The sequence below is a fragment of the Chiloscyllium plagiosum genome, chromosome 33, assembly GCF_004010195.1.
Source record: "Chiloscyllium plagiosum isolate BGI_BamShark_2017 chromosome 33, ASM401019v2, whole genome shotgun sequence".
Taxonomy (NCBI): Eukaryota; Metazoa; Chordata; class Chondrichthyes; order Orectolobiformes; family Hemiscylliidae; genus Chiloscyllium; species Chiloscyllium plagiosum.
Window position 1 is genome coordinate 30638450 of NC_057742.1, and position 11627 is coordinate 30650076.

Below are 11627 nucleotides of genomic sequence, written 5' to 3' on the forward strand. Positions count from 1 at the left end.
GTTGCTGATTATTCGTTGTCCTAGCGTTTTTTTTTCAAATTATTGCAATAAACAGCCTTTTACTCTGAATTCATTCTTCTAAGTGGTTACTATTTCTTATAATTTGATGTACTGCATTCACACCAAAAAGGCATTAGAATTCACTTCCTACATTTTCCAAGTCTGATGGAGGAGTGAATGCAGGCCATTTTCAGGTTTGTCTAAATGAAGCATGAATTGTTTATAATGGAATCTTTTCAGAACTCTTGTCGTCATCACCAGCTCATGAACCAAACGTCATAGCTAACTAATGGTGGATTCAAGGAACACTTTGGGTGTTCATCAGCCATGTATGATATAGCAGCTGATGGTTTATTTTTTCTGCTCAGACAGAATAACTCAGGATTAACTTAAGTATAGTGAACTTGTGCTTATTGAAATAAGGGATGCCAATACTTCTCCGTTTCAGGCATCTCCTAATGTCAGTCAACAATCTCACATCAAACATGGATGCTCAGCCACGGTAAAGCCTCAATATTTGATAAATCCAATCTCGGAGGATGACTTGACGTTATAATAATGAGATTCTGTACTACTATCGCTGCTCGCATGGAAGTCTTTCTGAAATTTTGAGTTTGTAAAAAACTTTATTCATAAGGAACAGACTTGAAATTGTTTAAGTTTTTTTGTTTGAAAGAATGTTTTTATATTCATTAAGTAACAAGTTTTAATACTAGACAACAGAATAAATTAATTTAATGTATAAATATTTCCACATCAGACTTTCTTTCCAGTGAACAGAAATGGATTCAAATCTTCCTTGATGGTTTAATGTGCCTCACCAATCCCCAAGAACTTGTGCTTTAGTCTGGCCTCTTTCACAAAATATTCAACTGTTGACACTAGTTAATAAAGAATTAAAAGAGGCTGTCTAATCAGGATACCTTAAAATTTTAATTTAGTGGAGATGAAAGATCTTACAACTCCATGTAGCAGAATCAGTGCATCACATCTACTTTGGATTATACTGTAATTATATTGATTGTGATGGGGGATTATCTAATCAGACGCACGTTTCGATGTTTCTGTGGCTGACAGCAAGACGTTGGAATGGTGTGTTGACTTACTGATGCCAGGGTAAAGGATGTCTCTGGGAATGTGCAGAATATTCTCAAAAGGGAGTGGAACCAGCAGGAGGTTGTTGTACGCGTTGGTACCATTGACGTAGGAAGAGAAGGGCATGAAGTTCCAAAGGGAGAATATGGGGAACTAGGCAAGAGGTAAAAAAGTAAGTCCTTGAGGGTAGTAATATCTAAATTACTTCCGGTGAGACATGCTGGTGAGAGTAGGAATAGGAGGATAGAGCAGATGAATGCATGGCTGAGAGGCTGGTGCAGGGGGACAGGAATTCGCACTTTTGGATCATTGGAATCTCTCTGGGGTAGAGGTGACCTGTATAAGAAGGACTGTTTGCACCTAAATTGGAAGGAGAGCTGGATCTTGGGGAGATTGCCAAGTGCTACTAGTGGGCGGGGCAGAAACCCCAAAGAGATAGTGAGAAAAGAGAGAGGTCTGTGGCTGATACAGTTGAGAAGAGGAGCAAGTCAAATAGTCAAGGCAGAGAATGAGGTAAGACTTATAAATGAAACTGTTTATTTCAGTGCCAGAAGCCTGACAGGTAAGGCAGATGAATTCAGGGCATGGTTGGGAAAGTGAGACTGGGCTATCATAGTTATACTTCCTGAAGAAGGGCTTATGCCCAAAACGTCGATTCTCCTATTCCTTTGATGCTGCCTGACCTGCTGCGCTTTTCCAGCAACACATTTTTAAGCTCTGATCTCCAGCATCTGCAGTCCTCGCTTTCATCCTAGTTATACAGAAGGATGGCTCATGGAAAGGCAGGACTGCCAACCTATTGTTTTAGGGTATACAGAGGAACCTTGATTATCTGAACGAGATGGGCAAGCACTATTTCGTTCGGTTAATCGATTCAATGCGTCTCCTCTGGGGCTCAGAGTTTTCTGCTCCCTGTTCAGGAGACAGCAGCACACCGTGCGTGAGCCCCCACCTCATCCAACACCCCAACACTGCCCTTGGGCTTCACCGCCCCATCCCCTGTGTGCCCCTGCCCCCGTCAGAACCCACCCCTCCGGGACAGCCGGAGTGGACACCAACAGAAAGACTGCTGCTGGTTTTGTGGGGTGAGTCTCCAAATCGCGCGCACAGAGACATAACGTTTTGACAAGTTCCACCATTGCCCTGCCCAGGGAAAGTGTGAAGGGAGAGAGGGAGGGCGGGAGGTCAGTCATTTAGAGGCGGTGCCTGGGATGTCCTGGACTGTTCTCAGCAGCATTTCAGTGAGCCGATATAATTTTTAATCATTGTAAATAAAAGACTTGATCAAGTTTGAAACCACTCTTTGATGTAACGTTTCTATCAGGATCTCAAGATCTCCTACGGATAACACGATATTTGGATGATTGATATTCGGATAATCGAGGTTCCTCTGTAGATGCTGAAGAAAGGATAGAAAGGGAGATGAGAGAAAGGGTACTGGCATTTTTGGTGAGGGATGACACTATGCATGTACATAGGGAGGATATTCCCGAGATTGTGTCAGTGAAGCTATTTGGGTGGAACTGAGAAATAAGAAAGGGATGATCACCTTATTGGGATTGTATTGTAGGCTTTCCAGTAGTCAGCAGGAAATTGAGAAGCAAATATATAAGGGGATCTCCGATATCTGTAAGAATCATAGGGTTGTAAAGGGGTGTTTTAACTTTCCGAACATAGACTGAAACTGCCATATTGTTAAGGGCTTGGATGGAGAAGAATTTAAAAAATTCTTATTCAGTGTACAAAAAAAATTCTTCTTCGGTGTGTGGATGAACCTACTAGAGAAGGAGCAAAACTTGACCTTCTCTTGGGAAATAAGGTAGCATGAGTGACTGAGGTGTCAATGGGGGAGCACTTTGGAGTGAAGTAACGCAAGTTTGAGGTGGCGATAGAATCCTGAAATAAAGTTCTTAGAGTAGCCTCATTATATATATTAAATCTTACATATATTAAAATTCCATCACAATGGTGTTCCGTTGTTTTATCTATAGTTCACAAAGGTTTGAGACAGGGAATGGGTTAAGCATCTGTTAAATGATGTCTGTTACTTTGGATGTGCTTGAGTGTCTGTCCAGTCTGCCTGCATAATTAAGAGGTGTTCATCTTTTTGTCTTTTAAGTTAGTGAATGTTAGTAAAAGTACTAGGTCTATATCCTCTAAATAAGTTAGAGATTTTACCTGTTCTTAATAAAAGAATAAAGGATATTAACCTGACTACTGCAGCTAGGTAGTGAGGTTTGTTTATGATTTGCTGATGTGAGTTTCATTCATTCATGCAATTTCACATAAGCACTATTTTGACAGTTTCTTAATAGGATAATGACCCAATTGAAAGGTACATACTAATTGGGGAACTATTTGGTGTTCTGTAATCTATTCAGGTCTGAGATACTGTTGGTAAAGGCTGATTAATAATATAATGTTTTGTGGAGATTTGATGGGGGATGGTATTGTTTATGATACTGACACCTATTCAGAGGTGAAAATGTGTTGCTGGAACAGCGCAGCAGGTCAGGCAGCATCCAGGGAACAGGAGAATCGACGTTTCGGGCATAAGTCCTTCTTCAGGAAGGTAGCTATTGATGTCAAAATAGGCCTGAACACTTGTAGCAAAGGCTGATTAGGATTGAAGGTGTGAAAAAGTAGTAATGGGTTGTTTTAATTTGGTCTGTCCTATAATAGTAAAATATACTAAACTGCGGGTTTATGAATGAATGAAACCGTAGTGTGGTAGGGAATGAAATGGAAGCGCGGTGTTAGCTTGTGCATGGGTGAGTAAAGGAGTTATGAATGAGTAAATATAAAGCACTGGTGAGTGGGTTAGTGAAGAGACTTATAATACAATATCTCACAGGGGCCAGTGATCATTGTTTTAATGTAGTGATGGAGAAGGGTAGACTGGATTTAAGAGTTAAAGTTCTAAATTGGAGTAAGGCCAATTTTGATGGTAAAAGGCCAAAACTTTGAAAAGCTGATTTGAAGAGGCAGTTTGCAGGTAAAGAGACAGTTGGAAAGTGGGAAGTCTTCAGAAAATGACATAACGAAAGTTCAGTGGCAGTATGTTCCTATTTGTGTAAAGGATAAGGAAGGTAGATATAGGTAATGCTGGATGACTAGAGAAATTGGAGCTCTGGTCAAGAAAAAGGAGGAAGCATATGTCAAATGGGATCGAGTGAATCGCTTGGAATTTAAGGGCAGTAAGAGAACACTCGGAAATCAGGAGGGCAAAAAGGGGACATCAAGATAGCTGTAGTAAATATGGTTAAAGAGATTCCAAAGAGATTTTAAAGTACATTAAGGGCAATAGAATAACTGGGGCGAGAATAGGCTCCCTTAAAGATCAGCAAGGTTATTATGTGTGGAACTGCAGGAGATGGGTGAGATACTAAATGAGTATTTGACATCAGTATTTACTGTGGAGAAGGATATGGAAGCTGGAGAACTTGGAGAATTAAATAGTGACTGTGAAGAATGTCCATTTGACAGAGGAGGTGCTGCTGGATGTCTTAAAACATGTTTAAGGTGAATAAATCCTTGGGACCTGATTGGATATATCTCACAACTTGTGGGAAGCTTGGGAAATGATTGCTGGGCCCCTTGCTGCGATATTTGTATCATCGAAAACTACACTTGAGGTGCCAGAAGACTTGAGGCTATATAATATGGTGCCATTATTTTAGAAAGGTGATAAGGAAAAGTCAGGGACCTAGAGACCAGTGAGCCTGACATCTGGTGCTTAATTGTTGGAGGGGATTCTGAGGGACGGGATCTACATGTATTTGAAATGGTAAGGACTGATTGGGGATAGTCAACATGGCTTTGGGCATGGGAAAATGTGTCTTGCTAACTTGATTGAGTTTTTTTAAAGAAGTGATGAAGAGGATTGATGAAGGCAGAGTGGGGAACATTGTCTGTATAAACTTCAAGGCATTCAACGAGGTTCCACATGATAGACTGGTTAGCAAGGTTAGATCACGTGGAATCGAGGGAGCGCTAGCTGTTTGGATACAAAATTAGCTTGAAGATAGGAGAGAGAGGGGGTGATGGTAGCAGATTGTTTTTCGGACTGGAGGCTTGTGACCAGTGGTGTGCCAGAAGAATTGGTGCTGGGTGCACTGCTTTTTGTCACTTTTAGATATGATTTGGATGTGAATATAGGAGGAATGGTCATTAAGTTTGCAGATGATACTAAAGTTGGTGTAGTGTTCACAGAAGGCGATTATCTCAGAGTACAACGAAACCTTGATCAGATGGGCGAATGAACTGAGAAGTGGCAGATGAAGTTTAATTTAGATAAAGGTGAGGTGTTGTATTTTGGTAAGGCAAATCAGGGCAGGACTTGTATACTTAATGGTAAGGTCCTGGGGAATGTTGCTGAGCAAAGAGACCTTGGGGTGCAGGTTCATCATTCCTTGAAGGGGAGTCATAGGTAGACAGGGTTGTGAAGAAGCCATTTGGTACACTTGCCTTTATTGGTTAGTGCATTGAGTATAGGAGTTGGGATGTCATATTGTGGCTTTACAGAACATCGGTTAGGCCACATTGGAATACTATGTTCATTTCTGGTATCCCTGCTATAGAAAAGATGTTGTTAAACTTGAAAGCGTTCAGAAAAGATTTACAATGATGTTGCCAAGTTTGGAGGGTTTGATCTATCGATAGAGGCTGAATAGGCTGCGACTGTTTTCTTTCGAACGTCAGAGGCTGAGGGGTTACGATATAGAGGATTATAAAATCATGAGGGGCTAGGGTGAATAGCTAAGCTTTTTTCGCAGGGTAAGAGAATCCAAAACTAGAGGCAATAGGTTTAAGTTGACAGGAAATATTTAAAAGGGACCTAAGGGGCTACTTTTTCATGCAGAGCGTGGTGGAGGCTGGTACAATTGCAACATTTAAAAGGCATTAAGATGGGTACATGTACAAGATGGGTGTGGAGGGATATGGACCAAATGCTGGAAAATGGGACTTAATTATTGTAGGATAGCTGGTCGCCATGGGCAAGTTGGACCGAAGGGTCTGTTTTCATGTTGTACAACTCCATTCTATACTGATCTTACCCTAACTGCTGCTGGACCTGAATCTTTTAGCAAATAAGATGAGGCTGTTGAATACCATCTCAATAACTGTTTCAGGGAAAAGAAAGCATTGATAGAGTTCTTGACAATTGTAACACTTATAGAACATGCAGGATTTTTCCATCTGCAAATTCTTTACCAAATTCGGCTTGCATAGCATTCCCAACCCAAAATGAGTGTAGTGGTCCATCCTACTTAAAACTTTGCGGATTTAAGTAAAGAACTTTTATATAATAATGGAAACTTAATAATGAAAAGTAAAGGAAAGAACAACTTCAGGAAATCTGAAAGTGCTTCATAGCCTATGATTGTTTTTGAGATGTAGTAACTGCTTATAACGTGGTAAAATAGGGTATCAAGTTTGTAGATCATAAGGCTCTATAAGCACGAAGCAGGATTTACTCTTGGGCTACTTCATTCACAGCAACCATGGCTGATCTCCCACCTTAGCTTTACTTTTGGTACCATCCTCATACCCTTTCTTTCACTCAGCGTCAATATCTTCTGATCTTGTTCTTTACAGAAATATAGTGACTGAGCATCCACAAACATCCCCCTGAGTCAAAGAATTATCAAGGTCCATAACCATTTAAGTGAAGGCATTACTCCTTTTCTCAGTCCTCAGTGGCCAACCCCATATTTTGAGATCAGTGAAAGACCAGAGAGAGAGTGCAAACTCAAATTGTGTACAGCTTGGAATTGAACTTGCAGAAGGTGGTGTTCCCATATATTTGCTGCCTTTATCCTTCAAGGTGTTGAAATCGCAGGTTTGGAAATTGCTTTTTTAAGGAGTGTTTTTGGTCATTGCAGTGCATCTTTTAGGTGGACACTGTTACTACTGTGTTTCAATAATCGAGTGTGTGAATTGTTGAAGGTGATATTGTTGTCCCGTTTCCCCCTTAAGTCGAAGCAAAACCCTCAGACATGGTATAGTTTTACTCCTTCATCTTTATTCTGGACCCTGGAGGGAGTGAGAACAATCGCCCATGTGCTCAGTGACATGAGTTCACGGTCTTCTCTGGAGCAGCAGTTTCTTAATGAACTGAGTAGTCATTTTACAGGGAGGAGCATCCAGATAAGGCAACATGCGTAGTAATTGGGTGACTGTTGCAATCAACGAGTGTCAATAGCAGAGACCAAGCCCTTTACTGTTAACTTTGTCAACTGGATTCATAAAATGGATACTTTCCCCTTGCATACTGAATGCTTCCAATATTGTTAAATGGCTCTACATAATGAATGCTTTTCCACTTTGTAAACCCATTACCTGTGCCTCCAGCACCCCATTGTTAACTGTATGTTCTTATTTGATCTGAGTCATGCTGAGCTGAATCTCTTGTTTCACAAAACCCTTTCCCAATCTGCTTATACCCTATACACATTCTCAGTAGATGCAGTGTCACTCAAGCAGACTGCTTTGTCCTGAATGTTGTTGAGCTCCTTGAGTGTTATTGGAGTTGCACTGGCCCAGCAAGTTGGAAAGTGTTCCATTGCGTATCTGACCTATGCCTTACAGATGGTAGACAGGATTTGCGAGGCTCGGACATGAGTTACTCATCTCAGAATTCCTAGTCTCTGACCTGCTTTTGTAGCTACAGTATTTATATGTTGGTCCAATTCAATTTCTGTTCAGTATTAACCCCAAGATATTGACAGTAGGGGTTTTAGCAATTTGTTTGCCATTGAATGTTAAAGATTTTCGTAACAGGTTGCACAACCTGTTTAATCTTGATTCAACTACATAGAATAAATCAGGAGTATTTATGGGACACTTTTTATCTTGTAGGTTAGTATAGCTTTTTTTATGGGCATTTTTATTTCCCAGTGATTCTTGAGTGCAAGTATTCCAATTCATTTAATTCGTTAAAAAATGGACGTTGCTGTTGACCTTCCAGAATCAATGGAAAATAAATTGTGTAAGGTATCTATTAGAAATGAAATTTTGAAAATACGGTTATTCTTCTGTATCTGCAAAGGCTCCGTTCCTGAGAATCCCTGCAAATGATGAAATTTGCAAGTATGGAGCTTGTTAAAAATTGTGAATATGCAATTTTTACTCGTGGATATTGATTTTTATTGTTATTTTTTGATGCAGTTAGGCAAATTCACAATTCATGATTTTGCAAATACAGATTTTATCCTAATAATTTTAGGACACTTGGAGAATGAGTGCACTACTCTGAGAAGTGAGTGTATTAGTACTAGAGACTGATTTTGAATTCAGACCATTTGGAATTGAAAGTCTTTTGATTAGCAGTTTGTTTTGAGAATTGTGTATGAAATAGTTGCCTACTTGCATTCATTCACTTTTTGAAAGCAGCATCCCAAACCACCACTGATTCCACATGACAGTGTCTTTCCCCTCGATGGGAAAATGCACACAGCTCTTCAGGCCGCCTTTCTGAGTTTGAAGTGAAGCCGTTTCTGTTGAAATAATGAGAAAGGAACTTTTTGTATGATCGAATGACGGTTACTGGATGCAGCCTTTCCAAATTATTCTCCATTTTTTCTGGTGCATGCACAACTTTTTTGAGTGATATTGAAAACTATATTATTTTTTATTGCTTTCTATCTGTCCATGTAAATCACCTTTGCTTTCTACATATCCTAAATAGTACAAGCATTGCCTTATGTATTTCTTTTCTCAGATCTGAAATTGTATCTATCACAAGTGGATTTGTGCTCCCTGGTCACATTCAGATCTCTTCTAGTTACTGAAACTTTATCTTCTACACACGAGCACATATTGCACCATTCATTTTCCAGCATGCATTATAAATATCAGTGCATGAAGAAAATCTGCTACTGTTCTAACGCCTTTGCTGGCTGGCCACCTAACTTAACCTTGTTTAAGAATCCCATATCTCCTCTTCACATAATTCAAAGTCAGAAGTTTGGAGTTGATGAAATGAGATGCACTTATGAATGAACATTGTCCGACTTTTTCTGTCCTGCTGATAATGGTAAATCGTGCTTAGTTGTAGCTTGTGGGTTCTGACAGCTTTTGGATAATTTGCTCAAAAAGCCATGTTTCATATCTAAGTGCCATCTCTGAACATTAACTGAGTGATTGCACAAATCCAGAAATCTGAACCGAAGTCAGTCCTGATATTCACAAGCAGACATTTTTCAGTCGGGATAATTTGGGGATTGGGTTTTGCAAACTTGGGCTGCGTTAGGCACGTGAAGGGGTGTTACCATTGCCAATTGATGCCTTGCCTTAAATGATGCCAGTTAATAAAGAGAGGTAGCCAAATTTGGGACTGACTCTCTGATCTGCTTTGAAACTTTTGTCCAGTTTGAAAAGTGTACGTAATCTCTAAATTGAAAGTTTTTGTTATCTCCAGAGGCAAGGAGGGAAGTATTGGTATCCTGATACCAATTGAACTTGTAATCCAGGGGTCCAGGTGTATGGTCTGTGGACTTGGTTAAAGTTCTGTTGTGGTATTGGGTTGACTTTCAATTGAATTAATAAACATCTGGAATTAAAAGCTAGTATCTGTAATGATGCAGCGAAAGTATAATCAGTTATTAACAAGCCAGATTTTTTTGGACAGAACCACATTTATTTTTAACTTATTGTATCAATGTGATATTGTTTTCTTATAATTATCTTTTTAATCGAGCAAGCCCAGAAATTCTCAGTGCAGCTGTGTCATTCTATCAGCCCATCAAATTATTGTCCATCATCTTTAAAATAAATGTCTTGACACAAAATCTTTGAATGAGAAGCAATTTGTGAAAATTTAATTTTAAGTGCCATTGAAATAACTGCAATGATTTTGTTCTTGCATCATAAATATCCCAGCAGGAGATTTTTGTTGAAGTGGTGATTTAGTTGTAGAGAATGACCCAGCCATATTTGCAATTTAAAAAATGATTTCTTCTGCTATCCCTTTTCTCAAAAAGAGATTCAGAATATCAATGATAGCAATGCTCTTGTCCTGTCCTATTTCATACAAATGGGGAAGACACTCAGCCACAGACCCAGAGATTAATGATTATGCTTTTTTTATCTTTTTGTAATCGTGAAAGAAAATTGCAACAAATGTACCCGTATTGGTAAGTGTTTTGACGTGACTAAAATGTAGCCTTGTGGTGTAGTTGTATGGTAAGAATCAGGTAAGTGTCTATTTTAACTTTAATTAGTTTGTTTTTAACCAGGACATCCAAAAACTACTTGAGCAATGAGACCCTACGCGTTAACATTGGCTTGTATGCATGTAGGTGTGGGTGCACTGAATTACAAATAAAACATTCGTGATTAATATGTCAGTCGTACTTGGCAATTTCACAATCTGTCCTACTTTGGGACTCATTTTATTTATTCTTTGAACAGAGCCTATGTTCTGTTGTATATTAGCAAATATACTCAGGTAAAGTATAAATCTGTTTTGTTCTCTTGCGTAATGCATCCGATGAATAAAGCTCCTGCATTGCATGCTGTACACTCCTGCTGATTTGAGTAAAACACCTCTTTATAAATGATCATTCAGATTCCTTTCCAGTGTTGCTTGTAGTGTTTGCTTGTCCCACTTGATTCACTCTGATCTAATTAATTGGTCTAATTAATTCTGATTTCCTAGGGAGGTGGGGATGCAGTGTGTATAATGTACCAGAATTAGTGTTCATCTGCAACTGTGCATGAAAAGGTTTGGTTTTCCCCATATAATATGTGATGCAAATAGTTTGTGTGAAGCAATGAGTTTGAATTATAGCTGTATCATCATTCAGACTACTGAAATCTAGTATCAGTGGGTTGGAATGAAGTTTCACCATAATTATTCCCAAAATCAGTTTTGGCAAATCCACGTTTAGACTTTGAGTAAAGCTAAACTTATGGCAGACATAATCTGTTGAGATGTAGAGGCCCCTCTTCTTCTCCCCAGTAATATGCTATTGTCTATCCAAAATTTAAGGAGGAGAATGATATTCCCACATCAACTGCCCCCTAAAGGACGTTCCAATCCAATACCACATTAACACAGACACCCCAAAGAACTCCAGATGCTGGAAAGCAGAAACAAAAACAGAAACTGTTCTGAAGGAGAATCGCAAGGCCCCAAACGTTCACTCTGCTTTCTCTTCACATCTGCAACGAGACAAGCTGAGTATTTCCAGAAAGTTCTGTTTTTGTTTCACATTAATGCAAGTTCATTCCACAAGGGACTGAATGAAAAAATACAATGCATTCTCTATTGGATCTTCCAGCCCAAGGAATGGAAAAAGAAATAGTTAAGGCTAGGCAGTTCTCAGTTCGGTAAAACCCAGATTCAACATGTTGTTATCCTCCACTCTGTAACCAAGTTCCTCACCACCTCCTCGTGCACATCTATATCTGCTTGCAGAAATCTTCCCATCCAGAGTGTCTCTGTTCTACTTTAGACATGTACCCTCTCACCCTCCTTTCTCAACCCATCCTCCCTCTCTCCCCCTCAATCATTCCTTTTACCTCCC

General features: G+C 39.5%; 1 protein-coding gene across 5 annotated transcripts in view; it reads left to right on the forward strand.

Annotated features, from left to right (window-relative positions):
* The window catches only part of gpatch8 (G patch domain containing 8), a 204435-nt gene that overhangs the window by 59290 nt on the left and 133518 nt on the right, over positions 1-11627 (forward strand). The window lies entirely within an intron of this gene.